This window comes from Tamandua tetradactyla, chromosome 2 (assembly GCF_023851605.1).
Source record: "Tamandua tetradactyla isolate mTamTet1 chromosome 2, mTamTet1.pri, whole genome shotgun sequence".
NCBI lineage: Eukaryota > Metazoa > Chordata > Mammalia > Pilosa > Myrmecophagidae > Tamandua > Tamandua tetradactyla.
Genome location: NC_135328.1, coordinates 25,927,804 through 25,946,997, shown reverse-complemented (window position 1 = coordinate 25,946,997; position 19,194 = coordinate 25,927,804). Strand labels below are relative to the sequence as shown.

The following is a 19,194-nucleotide window of genomic DNA, read 5'->3' as shown; positions in this document are numbered from 1 at the left end:
CATTGTCTTCACAGTGGTAGGGAGGGGCAGGCAGGGCAGGGGTGGTGGTGATAGTGGTGGAGCATAATAAGTAGCTTGCCACTAAGATGACATTTCCCAAACCTAAATCACTTGGTATACTACTGTACCCTTAAGGTGCCCTGAAGGTACTGAAATCCCAGGGAAGAAAAGATGAAAGCCTATTCCATAGCTCAAATTATTAACAGCTACAAATATCAAGTTCTGACAGCATCTCTTCCTTTTCCTACTTCCTGCATGTAAGACATTCAAGCACAGTTGCTACCTCTTCCTCTCCTGACTAATGACACTAAATTTCTGAGACCTGCTCAGAGTATACATTCTTAAGGTCCCACCCTAGAAGTACTGAATTCCTCTCCTGTGGTAGAACGTAAGTAATTTATTTTTAGTAAATTCCTTTTTGATACTAAGTTCTCAAAAGTGATCCTGAAGATTGCCTGCCATGCTGGAGACCTGGGTTCGATTCCTGGTGCCCACCCGTGCCAGGAAAAAAAAAAAGTGTTCCTGAAGAACAGCCCAGTTTGCGAATCCCTGTCCCAGACCAACACAACAATGATTTTTTAAAAAGCAAATTTCAAAGGAGATATCCACCTCATCCTTCAAACATACAGATGTGCGGTTCCCCAACATTTTCTTTAGGAGCAATAAAGAGACCAGAAGAGCTTCCTACACTAACACCCAAACATTCAGCAATCAGCAGATGAGACCCATAGATTCTCCACATTCTGAAGCTGTTAAAATAAACACTAGGCATATGGTGCCAAGTTTGCTCACCAGCCCCCATGACGTTTGTGTGATCACCTATCCATCTAAATGTACACACCAGGGCTGCAGATTCCAGGTAAAATAGTAAATAAGTCAAAGGAGCCTCAGTCTTAGATTCTGGACTCCATCCAAACTCCAGACAAAAGATTTACTAATCCCTCGTCCACAATACAAAAATAATAATACAAAAACAAAGTCACCTGCCACTAGCTAAATCTCATCTGATCCTTTCTTTGCAATAATACTTTTACTCAGGGTACTTCAATATCAAACTTGGCTTAGAATGCACAAGAAATGAACTAACGATGCAGGCCTTCTTTACAAGGTAATTTGTGCAAATGCAACTCCTTAGAGCGAGTCAGGAGGAAAAGCGAGGCTTAAAATCAGAATTTGTAAACAGACCTAAGAAGAGAAAAGTCACTTGGTTTTTCATTCCATATGCTGTCCTGCCTTCACCTGCATTAATGTGATCTCGGCTTCAGAAAGGCTTTGACTTTCCTGCTATTATCCTAGTCTTGCTTTAACACATACTTTATATTAGAATGCGTTCCAGGAAGCATATGGCAATAGAACTAGGTCAACCATTAACCAAATAACAGGAAACTGCTCTGCAGAGCACACCCTTCAGAAGCTTGCTTAATGAGCTGGCTCTTCAGAGTATGTCCTTCAGTGAGGTTGGAACTAACAGGATCCATGGATTTCTTTAAAGTTGCAAGGTCACCTTATACCTAGAAAGCTTCTGTACCTACTAGATTTTCAATGGTCAAAATCATTCCACTGAAAAATTCAAGAACTAAAGTGCAAGGTGAAGAAGTGTTTTCTGAATCTGCCTGACCATCTTCAAAGAACATGACTATTACCTTGATTCCATTGCTTCATTCCTCCAATTCTGTTAAATTTATAGGAACCACCACACACTTAGCTTTTCTTTCCATAACACTTTGTCTTATTTTCCTTGAGACTTCCATATCACCAATTCACCCCCCTAAAATAATGCCATAATCCACTTAGATATAACAGATCAAATATAGTCCTGGAAAAAGGTCTACCTTCCTTTCTACTTCAGATCTTCCAGAACTGATGGTAATGAATATTTTGACTGTTCCTGAGTTGGAATGTTTCCCTTTCAATGTTTCATTTGAATTTTTCTCCACCACCATAGACTCATTTCAGCAATATGTGACTTTATAATGCACTCAGGATCTTACAAGTAAATTGTCACCTTAATGTATTCTTGGAGACAAAGAAAAATAAGGAATGGGAACAAAATACGTACAAACCAAACTATCCTTGACTTCTTTCACCCAGACTGCAAGCTAGATGTTCTTACTTTCAAACTATATTTAATAGAGATTGAGTAGTTGGACAGTTCCCCTCAATTAGGAACTTGTATTAACCCTCATTCTTCAAGTTAGAATTTCAAGACCAAATCTGTACTCACTAAAGTTGAATGTTCTATGTCTAGTAGTATTTGAAGTAGCAATCATTACCTAGGATAAACAAAGAGATACTGTTTTGTTTTAGCTAGGTGTATTTAGGGAACAAGTATCTGGTTTACTGACTAAACACATACTTATTGAATCTGTACTATGTCCGAGGTACTGTACAAGGCCCCAGGGATACAGTAAGGGAGACCCTGGTCCTACCTTTCTGTAGCTTCTAGTCTAGCTCTGTTCAGTCACTGCACTGATCATGAGAAAACCCAGTGGTAGGCCTTCAACATTGATTTGGATAAATTTTAACTAACTGAGGTCTTTTCCCCTGAAAACAGTCAACAAGGCTTCATTAAGCACCAACATAAGGTATGGCACATTGGGCTAGAGGTCAAAGAAAAGAGGATTTAAGAGTTATTAAACATGTTAAGTCTTTTGGATTCTGGATAACCAAACATCACAAATCTGTGTTATTCTTGGAAATTTTCAGATTTTTTTTTTAAAAAAGAAACTAGTTGTGTAACAATGGTCATAACAAAAAAAAAAACAAAAACAGGACTTCATCTAAGGAATTTAATAAATAATCTATTACAGAATGTTTGAGATAGTGCAAACAGAGGTTAAAGTGACATTCTTACCTTTACCAGATTTTGGAGTAATATTTCATAGAGGAACACACTGGCTTTTAAAACTTACCATATAATAAAAGAGATACTATTCAGTCTCTAAGGCCCAGAAGCTAAATATTTATTAGTCCAACCAGTGCAAGCTTCAAGCAGTCCTCTATAGGGTATTTTATATGAAGCTTAAGTATATTAAGATTTGTCATCTTTAACCTTGCTCTCCCTATAAGTGTTTTATAAAAAGGATGGGATGACAGGGAAATAGTATTTTTAAGTACCCACTATATGTCAGAGAGTCATGATTTCATTTATGCCCCATAAGAACCTTATGTAGGAAATTTTTTTTTCCAGATAAAGAAATTAAGGATCAGAGATTAAACCACTCATTCAAGGTCACACAGCTTTTAAATGGTTTTGAGGCCTATAATCATTCTACTGAATATGAAGGCCCTCACTGTCAACCAACACTGATGGCAAGGGGTTCCCTTATATGTGGCTTTTGTGCTAGATTCAAGTGTTCAGCCCTAGCAGGAATGGATACAGATGCCAACATAATCTCCAGGACCATTGGAAGATGGTCTAGTGTTTCTCGGAGTGCCCAAACACTGATGATGGAACAAGGTCAGGCCAGTTTCTAAGATACGAAGTATCATGAACACAGCGGGTCCTCCTGCCAATTGCCCTTGTCCTTCCTCATCTGCTGGAACATGCCAAGGCCTGCCTATAATGACGCAGGAGAGGTCACCATGGGTGATCCTATACCCCTGCAGATTGCCACAAAACAAAAGCTTGGTGCTGAAGACAGGCTGATTCCTTGAAAACTTGCCAACATTGTTTCATAGGAATCAAGATTCTTAAAGAAATGAGGGGCATCAGTCAACCTCATAGTTAAACCTAGAAGGTACAGAGGAAAGCAAAGTCTAAAGGTAAAAGGTCTTGGAGTCTGTGGACCCAATCCCAGGTTCTCACAATGCTTGCTGGCCATTCCTTTTTCGTTCTCAAAGGAACAACGTTATATTTTTCCTTATGCTGAAGCTCTGATTATATCATTTAAATAAGAGAAATATAGACCAGTGTGAACTTATGAAAGACCCAACTTTATTCCATTAATAAAAATGTACCCACCCAACCACCCTTTCTACTCTAATAGCTCCAAAAAAAAAAAAAAAAAGATGACAATAGAAAAGCAAGAAGGCTGAAATTTTGAGCTACATAGCACAAACACAAAATCCACACTTGATTTAGATAGATGTGGCTAATTTTAGATGACCATCCTGTATCTGATGCAGTGGAACCGGGCTTCTCATTCCGTGGCCTACATGAAACCAACACCATCTCAAAGTTTTCCAGGCTATGGAAAACAAGTGGTGAGTTAGCTGAAAGAAGGAATTCATCCCTGCACTGTGAGGTCTGCTCCAGCTCCTGGGCTGCTGAGGCCCTGCCCCTTGGGCTGACAGCTAGAGGATTTCTGCATTTAGGACCATCTGATGCTAGGCAGATATTGCAGGGCTCCCCTGATCAGCATCCGGGCCAAGTATTCATTTAAGAGAAGCTGAAAAAATCCTCCTGAGCAGGCAGCAGAAACTGAGAGGACTCTTGGTCATCAAATCAACTCAAGTGACTCCATTCCTGGGGAAGCGCTGGAATACTTCATGCTTGAAGGCATACAGAGCATGGTCTAAGATATTACAAAGAAATCAACTATCGTGGTCAACTGACATAAGAATCCATTATTCCAAGACTGAGTGAGTTATTCTCTCTCTCCCTTTAACACAGCCTTGTGAAGTCCGCTGAATGTTCAGCCAAGTGTCCTTGTGAATTTCATCCCCTCTTATTCCAGTGACTGGACCAGGTTTCAGCCCGGTGGCTGGATGTACTTCCTCACCAGCTTTCAGATTTAAAAAGGGAAAACAATCTACCTCTCAAAAGAAGCTTTCTGTCTAGGAGAACTAGACAATCCTGATGGCTTTCTCCAGTTACATAGCAATTTTGTAATTGCTAAGCTTCTGCAGAATTACTGGAACCATTCTGCAGCCTTCTACCGACTACAGCTGCAGCACAATGTTCCAAGATGATTGCAGCCTTTGAACGGATGGCCAGTCTCTCCTTCAGAGCACAAAGGAATATACAATGGAATTCCATCTCAAGCACAAAGATGCTTCTGCTTAACGAAGCCCTTCCTCCTCCTCCCAGTCTGTGCTGCAAACTCTTTCCCTTTGCCCGCCCTACATGTGTGCGGAATGTGGTTCACTGTTTATGCTGACAGGTTCCAAAAGAGGCAGAAAATCAGCTGAAGTTTTGCCATGGACCATGCACAAGGTAATCATTTAACACATAATGTGAAAGCTACAGAAGAGGACAAGATGCAAGGGGCGGGGGTGGGTGGGTGGGGGAGCATCTCTCTAGGCTTCCTGCACTGGCATGAAATGACTGCTTCCCTTCCTTCTGCCAGCTCCAATCCTTCATGTTGACACTACACATCCTGGACTGTAGATCCACCCCCAAGCTGCCGCTTGCCCAGCTGAATTATCTCCTGCGTCACAGCGGTGGTAACAGAACTGCTGGCTCGGCAGACCTGAAAGCACCATTTCAATGTTTCATGCCTTCAGCAACTGGACATGTTACCAGTGCAAGGGGGTGGGGTGGGCGCTGGTTTGTGGCCCTCTCAGCGGTGATGCACTCTTTGGCCTAACCTTCTGCTAACCAGATGGTCTGTTAGCCTCTTGGGATCAAACCATTAAACTTTACTTTATTAAATTCTATCAAAATGTGGGGACAGTTTACAGCAGTATGTCTGGTTCATCTCCAACAGGGTTGCTAAGATGAAAATGACCTAAAAATAACTGGAAATTCCACTTCACACCAACAGAGAACAAGATATTTTGGAGTAAATATTTAAATGATTTGCCAGATTACATACCACAGCGGCATCAACTACACGGTTAGCAAATTATATTGTAAATATATACACACAAAGACACAGAAATGCTTGCATCTAAACAGGCTTCCACTTTCCACTGTCTTAAGCCACAGTTCACCATCCTCTGGATCTAGGCTATTTTAATGTTTGCCCAGGACACCTATCTCCATCATAATCACTCCAATTACCAAAACAAAGAGCCCAACACAATTCTGATAGGGAAATCACATATCCCTGGGGTTTGACCACCAAGGTGCACTGCAGGCATGCCTGGTACTCAGAAAGCACTCCATGAATGTTTAATGAATGGATGAATAAATGAATGGACCCATATGTCTTAAATATAACAACTTTCCATAAAACACGTCTTACGATAGTGAACACACTATATTCTTCCCAACTCTATCATCACCCCTCAGCAGCTAACTAGGCCTGCAAAACCAAACTGCACATGAAGAGCAAGGGGGAAGGCCATCTACACCAGAAGCACTGAGAGGCTACTAATTCATCATTGCAAATGAACGATAGAGGAGGCTATTTGTTGGGCACCTGGCAAGGTGTTGGGTGCTTTACATTCATTACGCCTTTTAACCTTCAAGAGAGAGGAGATTCCATTTTAAGGATATGAAATTGGAGGCTAGGAGCAAATGAGGAGCTTGGCTTTAGTTCACAGAGGTAGGAAGTAAGTGTTAGGTAGAGGTTCCAGTTCAAAGCCTGTCACTTTTCTATGACTTTGTCATCATTAGATAAAATCAGTTCTACAACTTGTAAAGAACTGAGCATATGTGAAGGTGGCATTCCCAAATATACCTCTCACTTAATTCTCCAGGAAATGGGGAAAAATGGTTTCTACCCCTTTCAGGTTTCCTAGGAAGTTTTGGTTTCAGTTTTGCTCCCACCCCATATTTCTCACTGTATTGAAGACATCCTGTACCACACCTGCAGCTAAATCTCAAATCCTTCGAGACCAAAAGTCTCTCATTTGTGAAACTCCTAGAGATCTTAGCACTCATAAATAAGTGCATGGTCTCGTTCCCTCTTCCTCTAATATCTGGACAAATTTTCAAAGCAATAGCTATAAGTTCTTCTTTATAATAAAAAAAAAATTCCATCAATACCTTTGTCTCTCTGGAAATTTTCAAAATGTAAAAAATAAAAAAAAAGTAATATACACAGGTAACTTGCTTGTAAAGGTGAAAAAAAATCACCCTATGTATGACCAAACAACTGTTTTCCAGGTTCATCTTTGCCACCGACAAAACCATTGCCACAATCACTGCCACCAATGAGACCCACCAATGAAAGTTCTTTTGGCAGGAGCAAACAAGGTTAGGTAAGTCTTGGTAGGCCCTACCAACACCATTCCACATTTTGAAATACCATCTACCCTTAAGACACTCTAAAATTAGTCTCCTTACCCCTGAGATCTTAAAGCCTCTGATATTTCAGTACTTCTGTAAGATCAAGGAGATGTGGGCTAGTAAAATAAACATTTGCACAGAGAAGCATTTTTAGGTAAGTCTATGGGACAGTTAGTCCTCAAAGCAGCTTGGAGCAGTCCATATGTGTGAAGCAACAAAGGGGCACCCATCATTATTCACATAAAACAGAAGAGTCAGTGTGTTCATTGCAGCAAGAACACTTTTCTTAGATAAATCACTTTTACCTGAATGATACCAAACAAGAGGAAAAGTCCTTTCTCCCTGATAAGCTTTCTTCCCATAAGCTCAAAGAACCTCACCGTTATACTCTAATTTGCTCCCTTACATTACTCCAGGGAAGATTCTACAAGGTTGGGTTAGGTTTTGTTACCATGTAAAAGCACTTTTCCAAGAGGACATGGCATTCTAGTTTACAAATTCCTGTGTGCACAAACAGAGGAATGTAGTGCTGCTGCATGAGCAATTAAACAGACCAGAGGTTCACCATCTAGAAATGTCTACTGTGAATTCACAAGCGCATCATCAGTCAAAGCAAAGTGACTCAAAATTAAACAGGCAGGATTTCAAAAATGAGTTTAAAGCCAAGGACAAAACAGTTAACCTACTGACCACAGATGAATATGGCAAAGCTCTGGGAGAGGACTGTTACCCTGGTTTCTCTATCCGTGCTTACCATGAACCAGAACCCGTATGCAAATAATATTATTTAATCCTCATGTCAGCTCTACAAATTCATATTATTAGCCCCATTTTATTGGATAGGAAATTGTGGAACAGAGTAGCTAAGTGACTTATTCAAGGTCACACAGCTAGGAAGAAACAGAGGCAGATTTCAATTTGTGCTCATGAGGCCCCAAACATTATAAAACGTTCCATCTACTACACACCACCTTCTTAGTGGAGACCCCTGCATAGAGAAGTGAATGAATTTTCACCCAGAAATCCTAAGAAAATTTTGTTTCTGATTTTTCACCAAAAAGTAAGGGTCTTCTCCCACAGAAGTTATATATCTATATATATGCCTATATAATTGCATGTCGGAAAGAGAAAACTGCCAAGTGACAATCTGGCCCAGTGATTCTGGGTGTCACACTGAGAAACCCATTGCTGATACAGGTTACTGTTTGTATTTCCTAGAAATCATTGCCTTCCTTTGGGAGAAAGACAGTAAACAATGTCCCCTGCAATGACAAGTTCTTTCTACACTAGAATACAATGGCAGCAAATTTCCTGAATTTGAGGGAAAGCAGTTGATAATAATATAAAGTTAAAAGTCCTAGTTTTATGTTCCTTGAGCCTTAATGACTATGTTGACACGGTCTTTACATCTTAAACACAGATGGCCCTCTTTTTCTTTTTAAGACTATGTCTTATAAAGTAACAGGTCTACTGAAACAAACCACATCAAATCTACTGAACAGGTCTATGTGCTAAGGAGAAAAACAGACTAGTCAATTTTAGATTTTTTATGCTTGAAGAGTCTTATTTCCTGATTTATGAACACTTTTCAGTAATATTTGCCTCTTAAAGATTTAATTAAGGATTTTCTTTTCTCTAGACACCAACGCAAGCTGTACTATACGTGCATGGTCACAGACCAAGTAGTATCGCCACGGACCTTTCTACTATGATGGAAAAAAGAAGATGGAAAGATTTCAGGAGGGGGGAAAAGGACAGGCAGAAACACATTGGTAGCATCAGAAATTCACCATTTAGAAGCTGGTAGCACTTACCTGTGCTGGGGTCAATTTTGATAATTGTAGTTGATGTCTAGAAACGGGGTTATGAATATAATTATCACAAAGCAGCAATTGGGCAATCACAACCTAATTAAGCCCACTGACTAGATTATCTTGTTTTTTTCCCCTAATAATCACATAACATTTAACACTTGCTAATTTCAGGACCTATAGGTGATGTTCATTCATTATTAACAAGCTACAGTCACTGGTCAGAAAAAGAACGGGTGAGGCACTCTGAAGCCAAGGGGTGGGGATGAATTTCAGGGACAGCTGACATCTGTCCTTCAACACCACTACACTTCTCAGTCCCCCAAAACTACTAACTGGAGGCAAAACCAAGGGAGAAGATGTAGCAAATGACAGGAACTTCCCCCAAGTAAAAGGATACAATTCTGTTTTCTTAAACATGCTCTATTATGTGATTTACGCATTCTGCTTTTTCATATTATAATGGAATCTGTCTTTGAAGATGTAAGGGACTGATGTTTCTTTTCAGGATAACTGATGATTCCTTTGCCAGGCTTGCATATATAAACTTTATACATTTACCTCCTTGGATATGCTCCCTCTTCTACCTTGCATCTTTGGCTGGAAATTTAACATCCTATTTCCAGTTGAATGTCACTGTACCCACAAAGACACGTTGACTCAATTGTCTCGTGTTTTTGGCAAAGCATTCCTGAGGACAGCCTGGGTAGGTTTCTCTACTAGTGGGTAGAGTCTCTATTGCTCTGAATTAGCAATTCTGCCCCAAGAACCACATTTTGGTACTGTTCGGTTTTATCACTTCAGCTATCTAGTTATTTTCCTGAGCCTTTTTCCCATTTAAAGACCTTTATTTAAGAAAAGAGTGGTTTCAAAAAGTTTGGTAGATAATGATGTGGATAATGGGTAACAAGACGACGTGGGCCTTCTCTGGATTATGAATTGGACACTTGTGTGTCCTCTGAAAGTGGTTTAGATATGGGTCCGTCTGGCAACAGGAGATCAACTGAACAGATCCAAAGCAAAGCAAAGATTTTCTAAAACCATCACCAGTTGCTTGGGGCTGAAGAGTCTACTTAGCAATTAATGTCCAACCGCCTGTCTTACAGAAAAGCTAGTGTCCTGGATATCTTAGGGATACTTGGACCTGTTCCATCCCCTTTAGCACAGCTTGTTACTCTATTAAGGACATCTGTGGTCATCCATGAACAGGAGCTTCCTTACTGTACCATGATGTTTCAGGGAGAGGCAAATGAAACCAGAACATTCATCATGTCCCCATAATCTAAACACAGCCCATGACGCTCACAAAGGGGGGGGGGGGGGGCAGAGGGCATTGTCACCCACACTTTTAGGAGCATTTGTACCATTTTCCTAAAATGACCATTAGATAATGGAACTAATTTTCAAACATATCTATGTAGCTTTTGAAAAAAATTTGTCCAGGCCAATATAGGACACTGAGACTGTAAAAGGGAGCCCTAAGAAAGAAAGGAGTAAGACACCTTTACTACTTAAAAAAAATAAAAATGAGAGAAAAAAGTCCACAGCGAATCTTTCTGCCATAATAGGCGGCTGCTCTTTTTAAAAAATCTGTTTATAAGTACTTAACACTACTGAGCTCGATACGGTACAATCTAAAAATATTTACTCTCTGTAAAGTGCCCCCTACATAGTCTCCTGCTTTTTTCTGCCTATTCCCTCTATAATTCAGAACAAAAAGAGGATGCTCTTTAGTTACACTTACTTTGTCAAGCTATTAGAATAAGTTGTATCTCATATCAATGAATATATAACAATTAACTTTCCATTATGTTCAGATTTCCTTCCAGAACACCAGGATACACAACTGACAAAAGTAATTGGAAGAGATAAACTATCAAGAACATGAGCTATTAGCATACAAAATCATAACCAAGGCCAGATCCCCCAGCTGAAAGCCACTTCTTTGGAGATAGTTCCCCAGCCTGTGAATTCTGGCTCCCTCACTTTGAAGCCCCATGACCTTGGATCAATTACTTCCCTAAATCTCAGTTTCCTCATCCATGTGCACCTTCCCTGGTTCATATGAATGTTAAACCAATATTACCTAGCATTAATATTCACTATGAGTCACTCCAGAGGGAAAATAGCATTTTGTTGAAGGTCCATGTGGTATTCCCACTCAATAGGAGTCTGCAGAATATTCAGATGAAGCAATCACATTTATTCTCCTTATAGATGGCATTCTCACCCAATATTAGAGTGGACTATATTCAATGAACAGCAAAGTTCTTGCAGCTGAACCTCGACTTTTCAAATGGCAATGGTTTCTTCCATGCAGATTCCTTTTCCAGTTGTAGTTACTAAATACTAATTAACAGTCTTCAGAGAAGTCCACTTAAGATGAAAACCACCAAAGAGAAAAGATTCTAGGTGATTAGTTATGGAAAACTTTATATGATCCCTACTGGTAACTCTCTTTGGCCATCTTCAGTCTATAACTCACTGTACAAATTTTATCCCAAATAAAGGACCCCGGGATCAGGTCCCTGACAATCTGAGTTGAATGACTGATGCTCTATTGGTCACAACACAGGAAGGATGATGTAATGAGGGATTAGAATGACTAAACATTCTGGACCACAATGGCCTTATTTTGGATTTGAAAATGCCACAACTGTATTGACAGACCAGCCTGTGACACTGGGGTCTAGCAAACGGCTTAATCCCCAACTGGACACGAGGTAGTAGTCATGGTCCATTTCTTTCCCCTTTGCAATAGGCATGTCTTTGTTCTTCATTTCTTCTAAAGCCCAGAGCGTAGGTAGAGAAGCTCTATGATAACTTTAGAGAGGACTATCACATTTTCTGCCCATTAATAATGCAGCTCTTTTCTACTGTGCCCTATTCTCTACTTCACTCATTTTCCAGGAAAATCTCCACCTAGGCCTATTTAACCAGTTCCCTCAAGTTTCCATGTATCCTTTATCAGAGGGACTACATCTGTAACCCCAAAGTCACATAAATTGTTTTCCAAGCCCAACTCTGTTTTTCACAATAGGGACTGACCAAAGAAAGTGGGCCTGAGCACAGGTCTTCATATTTCACAAGCAACTGGTACCAAATTACACGGTCTTTTCCCACTTGCTTTATTGTTTTCGTAAAAGCAATGCCTTTTTTCTTCCTTTAGGCTCTTCCCAGTGGACAAACCTCTTCTGTTTTGACTTATCAATCCTTCCCCTGCCTCTCTTCTCCTTCTTTTCCTTCTCCCATCCAAACAGCCTCCCCTTCCCAGCAAATTTCCACCACATAATTACAGCAATGCTTTAGCCTACTTTTCTGTTAGCTTAACAACCCTGTCTATTTTCTACTTGTGCTGATGCTACTGTTTGCTTTTCTGACGGGCTAATCCGCATATCCTTTCAAGGCCTAACTTCCCCTACCATGATAGCAGCTGGAGCTCTAATTCACAGGTCCCTTCCAAGGCTTTTCATTAGCAATAGAAATGAGATGGTTTAGAAACCCATTTCTTAATCTGCAGGTGAGTACTGGAACCTTTGTACAGCAAACATCTTTCATGTATCCCACATTGTGCCACTGTACAATTATTTTCTGAGTAATAAGTACAATGCTATAGGCACATTTTGCCATATTAACAGGAAGAAGGCTCACTCAGAGGAAATCAGCTTCCAACCCCATGGCTCTGGCATTTACCAGCTCAAGAAAGAAGCACTCAAATGATATGAGCAAAACTGAAGAATAATAGCTTTACCTTCTTAAGTCTGAACAGGAAAGAGAAGAATTCCAAAATTTGAAGGCCTTAGCTTGTGTTCTGGCTCAACTGGCCAGACAAGGGCTTAGGGAACAAGTTTGGCTTTCCCCAGCTGAGCTCTGTGGCGGATAAGCCTCTTCACAAATCCTGGGCTTAATTACTTCTGACACAGTTGTCTCGCCTGGGCCTCCAGCTCCTTTTGTGCGCAAACCAATCTGAATCCAAAGGTAAGTCTTTGCTTATTCACCTTGGACAAATGCTTCATTTCCTAACTAAGTGATCCCAAAACATTTTATTCAGGATTCATGGGTTCCTATTAGAATTTTCCCCAACTTTCCTTTGCATAGTCTTTTGTTAAAAGGCCACTCGAAAGCCCGGGAAATACCTCCCTGAATTAAACAGTCCTCATCATCTTCAAGTATTTATTTATTGAACAGATAAGTACCTCCCAACCTTTCCTTCACCCCCAAGAGCAAGCTCTACTCTTTGAGTGAAGTTGGGGTAAGATGAGAACAGGCAGAGCAGAAACATTGTATTAATATCCAGAAGCAACAAGCAGTGAACTCAACAAGCAAACACATGAAAGCAAGGAAATCAATACCAAAACATCCATGACCTGGCACAAAAAGAAGCTTCTCTACAAGAATAACTCAAGAAAAATGTCTCCAACTAGGAATTAGGGAAGACTGCTTTGAAGACACCAAATAATCTGCTCACCAGAAGTAAAAGACAATGTATCTGAGGATCACAAAACTCACACCCTCTCACACCACACCAACAGTATCCTCTTGTCTTCCCAAGCCCCCCAAAATCACCTTTGTGTTGAAACCACACATCCAAAAAAAATCATGTATGCTTCAATCAATAAGGACAGGAGATCTTAGACACAATGTAAATTCTCTAATATAATTTCCAAAGCCAAAACTGTAGATACAAAGCTTTCCCAATAAATTTCCATTTATCAGTGTGCACAGTTCTCCATATACAAAGCTCAAAGAGACAAAAGATCCAAAAGCGCTTCCTAGCAAACTGCAAAAACAACTTAAATTCATAAAAATCCAGTTTCCCTCATTTGGAAACTTCTTCTCCTGGGTCTTACAAATCTAGGAGACAGTTCAACTTTTGATTATCTTCTCTTCTTTCCAATTCCTTAACCCCCCCCACCCCCACCCCCAACTTTTTTTCTCTTCCTTCAGTACTGGCATGCAAACCATGCTGTTTTAACTTCTTTCCTGTTCTCCCAGTTCTTCTGGAACATTTTATTTTCGACAGTCAACTCATTTGGAGGAGTGCCACACTGAGGTTCAACTGTTTACAGCGTTAACTGTGTTTCTGCCAGAGGTCCACATCCAACACTACCTTCTTGAGACTGCCTCCTGGATTAAGAATTTATGCTTGAGTTTGGAAAAAGCTTAGAAAATGTGGAAACTTCCAAACATCACTCTTCCTTTACAAAATTACTTTCACTTGTCCAAAAGGAGCCAGAAATGGAAACCCAGGACACTCTTTCTAGAGTACTGTACCATTGCTCACGGTTCAATGTTGCATGTGTTGTTAAAAAGTCATTTTAAGGATGACTTTATATATGTTGGGGAGTGGGAAATTGCTAGTCCTTGGTCTTTAAGACAGAAATTGACTCTAGGAAGATAAGCAGCAGGCACATTTTTGGATGAGTCTGGAACACTGGAAAATCATCAATCATTGTTTCAGTCTGGATTTCACTCTCTCAGCCATTCATCAGGATTACAAAATGGCATCTCTGAAAGAAGCCAATTTAAATCCATACCATGTTGCAAAACAGATCCTCAGAGTCCAACTGTGGGCACTTTTGTAGTTGCAATAGACCCAGACAAACTTCCAAAGAAGGGCATTTGAAAAGGATTCCCCAGCCCTGGAAGACAGAGTTAGAGAGCAGAGCAAAGCAGAAAATTTTAAACTAAAGAAAAGCCCAGCTACAATCCCCAAGTAGCTGAAAGTTGAGTATAAGTCACATGAACAAAATCGGCCTCTGGAGACTCTTCTATCAATGAAACCAGGCTCAGCACTGGTTTCTTCAACGTACTAAATTCAACGAAGAAAAATCAAGAGACCTGCCCCACTAGGCAATGCTTACAGAGCTTCTCAGAGAGCCTGATACTCTGGAGAGGACAGTTGGTGTTTCACAACCAGCAATAATCAAATGTTGTGCAGTAGTGGAAAGGGCACTGGGCTGGGAGTCAGCAGACCTGAGTTCTAGGCCTGGCTTTGTTACAACTGAACTTTCTGCCCTTGTACAAGTCATTTCACGTCTCTGTGCCAGTTTCTGTTTCAGTAAAATGGGAAGGGGTGTTAGGATGGGTGGGTGGGTAGGAGAATGAAACAAACCATCTCCCTAAGACACCCAACTCTACCGAGCAACTAGTTTCTTAACTGGAAGTTCTTCCTGATGAATATTAAATTCCTAATATTAAGGTGTCCATAGATGTCAATTTAAAATGGGTTTTATTTTCATTTCTACTTGGGAATTAATATTTTTGACCATCACTCCAAACTTTCAGCTTAAACTTCCTGCTCTCTAGAGTTCTGCCATATTACAATAAATGCCTTTCTTTTCCTCTCTTTCTTATTTTTTAAGCAACCTTCCCCAAACTAAGACTGTGCTATTAAAAGAGCTTAGAACTTCCCATTTCCTTGCTAGTGCTAAAATTAAACTGTCCATTCCTTAGGGCCCAACATAACATCTGCCAGATGTCTTGGCATATCACACAAGGAACGGAATTTTCTTCTAGTATTATCTCTTCTTTCTGTTTTCTCAAAATCAATTAATAGGTCACCAACACCAAGCTAATGTTCCTCTCAAACCCATCAACTTCATAAGTACGTAAACCTCACAAGAAACTTTCTTTTGCAGCACACACGCGCACACACACAGGATGATTTTTTTTTAGTTCATCTGATTTCAGTGCTACACCCTGGAAATACTTTCCCCTGTTCTAATTTTCTTAATCTCCACACATCATTCATCCGATTATACACTCATGTCACATCCTTTGCAGTCGTGAGTTCATTATTTATATATTTTCTTCCCACATTTGTGACTATGGCATTGTGAAATAGCATCTCTGGTGTCCAGTCATCAAGATGAAATATTCAATACAGCTTTGTCAATTCTCTGTTCCATGATGCAGTGAATTTAAATCTTGATTAAGGTACACAGCACAAAGAAGAAAACCAGGGACATCTTAAGCAAGAAATCTTAACATCACAGAAGCTAGTCTAGACCCTATTAAACAGAAAACAGGACTCTTTCCAAGGCAACTTTATCATTCCTTTCTTTCAGGAAAACTGGCCACAAGTACTCTAAAGTCCATTAGTAGGTTGGATTTTTTTCCCCTACTATCTTCGGGAAGACTCATTAGGAAGAATACATATATAGTTGGGCTGTTTTTTTTCTCTAAAAGTTGTCTGTTACTCCAAAGAATGGGGAGAAAAACAAGTCCTCAGGGAATGTGGTCAATGAATTAGATAGACATGAATCGAATCTGAGAAATATTATAGAATACAAAGGGGCAATAGGAATCTTTTTAGGACTGCATGCTCACAATGTACATATATTTCTCCAGAATGATCTCTCTTTGATGGCAAAAATTTGCATAACGAGCCTCATCAACCTGGTATCTCAAAAACAAAAAGGATGTCTGCGCTTAGACTTCACGTGAGAATATTCAGTTTGACACTCTTCTTATTTCTCCCATTACGGTTAATTCAAAATACTTTGCCACTTCAAATGTGCATATCTAGAGAAAGTCAAGAAACCCTGTCTTTAAAATATTATGATGCCTCCTATTTGGATGAAAGGACATTGAAAATGCATGGACCGCTTAGGCAATCAGTAAGAACATATTCTCAAACTCCAAACTGCCTCCTTAGACACCTTATTTTTTTCCCTCCAGAAAAGCTCAGTTCTAAAAATGTCTATAAAGACATCAAAACATTTGGTCAGAAAGTGAAAAAATGTGGCGAGTCAAACTCCTGGCCTGACAACCAGTCTTTCAGATTTTCATTCCCACTGAAACCAGTAAATTAACTAGTTGTCTAGATATTAACAGCAACAACAAAAATTTCATGGAAGTTTGTTTTAAGATAAACGTATAATGTACTTATATTTACATAAACATAGATAGTTAATCAGACATAAAATTATCTGGTAATTACTTGCCCAAATAACTTTATTCCATTGCATTTGAAATTCTGAGTTTGAACATCTAACACCCAATATCTGCATTAGCAAATTTAAATATAATATTGAGGACATTCCATTTATCAATAAAAGCAATAGTATCAAAAGAGAACAAATCTAAAAAAAAAAAATGCATAAAGACTGATGTGATTCTAAGTAAGATTTTTATAAGTGCTCCTGGAGAGGCCTAGGTTTTAAATAAAGGAGCAGAGATCTGAACGGAAACATTTTTAAATGAGCATACACATCAACTGGAAACCTTGAAAACCATACATCTTCGTCTGCACAAGCAAGGTTTTACTTCATTGACCATGGACAATTATCAGCTAAAGAACCATGTATTTCCTCTCTTTTTTCACACCCCTCAAAAGAACAATACCCTTCAATTAATGACACAACAGTTTGGATTGAAAACTGTGGTGTTGTCACATATAGCATTGTGCATTTACTGAGTGACACTGCTACCCCAGCTACTCAACAGAATATAATTACATCTGGAATCTAAAACACCAATATATACAAAAAATACTGTAGACATAAGGGACTTTATACACACACACACAAATCTGATACGTAATGAAAAAGCAAAGGAAGAAAAAAAGCTGGTAAAAGTCGCTCACCAATGTGTTCCTTATTTCTCTTGAAGCTGGTACCTTTCTATATTTCTCCTTAGTTGAAAACAAGATCCAATCAGCCTCCTTAGAATATATTAATTGGTTTTGAATCTCCTCCAAGTTTTCATTCCACCGTGGAGCCCTCCTCACCTATCTTCAGTTGTCCATCTAAAATTCTTCCAACATCTTCCCTCTTTCTCAAGATGGCTACCTTACCTAATGGAAAATCAACATCTTCATGGTTGGCTTTTATAAATTTCTGAAGCATTTCAGGATTCAGTTCTTTACTTGGGTCAACTGCATTCACTTTCTAGAACTAATCTGAAAGGGCTCCAATCAATGTGTGTGGACAGGGGTAGGACTGGGTCCTTTTTCAAATCGTCCTCACAAAATGTCTTCCTACAAGACTAATAAATGACTCCCCACGAAAAAAGGTGAAGATACCCGGACACAAGGTTTTCTTGACAGACACTGTATTTTAAAAATTTGTTTCCATAGTGACATTGTTAAGAAGATGTACTGATATTTCTGAAGACTTACAGTACTTGAGCACACTGAAGGAAAAAAAAAATAGCAGAATGGAAGGGAAAGGGGAAACAAAGGAACTAAAAGAAGACCTAACAGACAAATGGAACAATCTGTAGAGAAATGTAGAACCTCCCTCAAGAAACTGGTGTCAGTCAGTCCTGGAGTTCCTCTGAGATCTTGCAGGATTTGTTTGTTTGTAGAAATCAACCCAAATCAGACAATCAAGTCTTGCTATGCATCCAAAACATGATGATAACCGAGCCCAGAACCTCAAAATCTCAGTTTACAGCCACCACCATCTTCACAATGAGGAAATAACATTTCCTGGTGACTTTCAGGAGACCTGGAACAGTTTACAGTTGTATGAAGACCTCAGTAGAAATGTTTAAGGTTTTGCCTTCTCTTTCCTGAAGGGAGTCAAAACCCTTCAGGTCCACTCAAAAGGGGGGGGGGGGGGGATTCCAAAAGTTTACTTTAAAATGGAAACAAATGCCTCCCTAACTTGTGAAAGCATCCCTTTAGTAGGAGAAAAATCTGAGCAAGCCTTAAAAGCCCCTCATTTCCTTGCATAATGGAGAGATAGTGAGGAGCCACCACAAGATTTCCCTCTGGCAAGGGAGAAGGAGTAGGCAGGCAAGCCTCCTCCTCCAGCCATCACCAGCAGGGCTTCAAAATGGAGACATCCATAATTTTATAAACACTTCTCATCTCAGCTTTGTCTCCTGGAAACCTGCTCTCCTCCATTTTCTGGTGGAGTTACAACATGACACGGCTTACCTGACTCAGTTCCCAGCTCTCAACCAAACTAGTCACTTCCTCCAAAAAACCTGCAAGCCACCACCAGAAACAAAACCAAAGCAAACCAAACAGCAAACACAGACACTCAGACACAGCCCCCGGGAGCCCTGGGAGAAAGCCCCAACTGGTTGGTCTTTCTCCATCCCAGAAGCGTGCTTAAAAATGAAACTTTTTTTTTGGTAGGGGAGGAATATAAAAGGAACTCCAGGCAGCCGCCCTCCCTTCTCTGTAGGTTGGAAGCTACAATGAAAAGAAAATGAGGGTTCCTTCAGGAATGGTGAAAAAGCCTGGAGCCTGAACGTGAGAAGGAGCTTTGTGTTTTGGAGTCTGGACTGGAACCAAAGCAGACAGCT

General features: G+C 39.9%; 1 protein-coding gene across 7 annotated transcripts in view; it reads right to left on the bottom strand.

Moving 5' to 3' along the window:
• The window catches only part of ZNF462 (zinc finger protein 462), a 158,030-nt gene that overhangs the window by 111,269 nt on the left and 27,567 nt on the right, over window positions 1-19,194 (bottom strand). Inside the window, exon 1 of one of the 7 annotated variants that reach the window (XM_077141134.1) lies at window positions 17,522-18,460. The exons of the other annotated variants lie outside the window; for them this stretch is intronic. The gene's annotated coding sequence lies outside the window, so the exon portion shown is untranslated. Of the gene's footprint in view, window positions 1-17,521; window positions 18,461-19,194 lie in introns of those variants that run through there. 7 annotated transcript variants of the gene reach the window in all.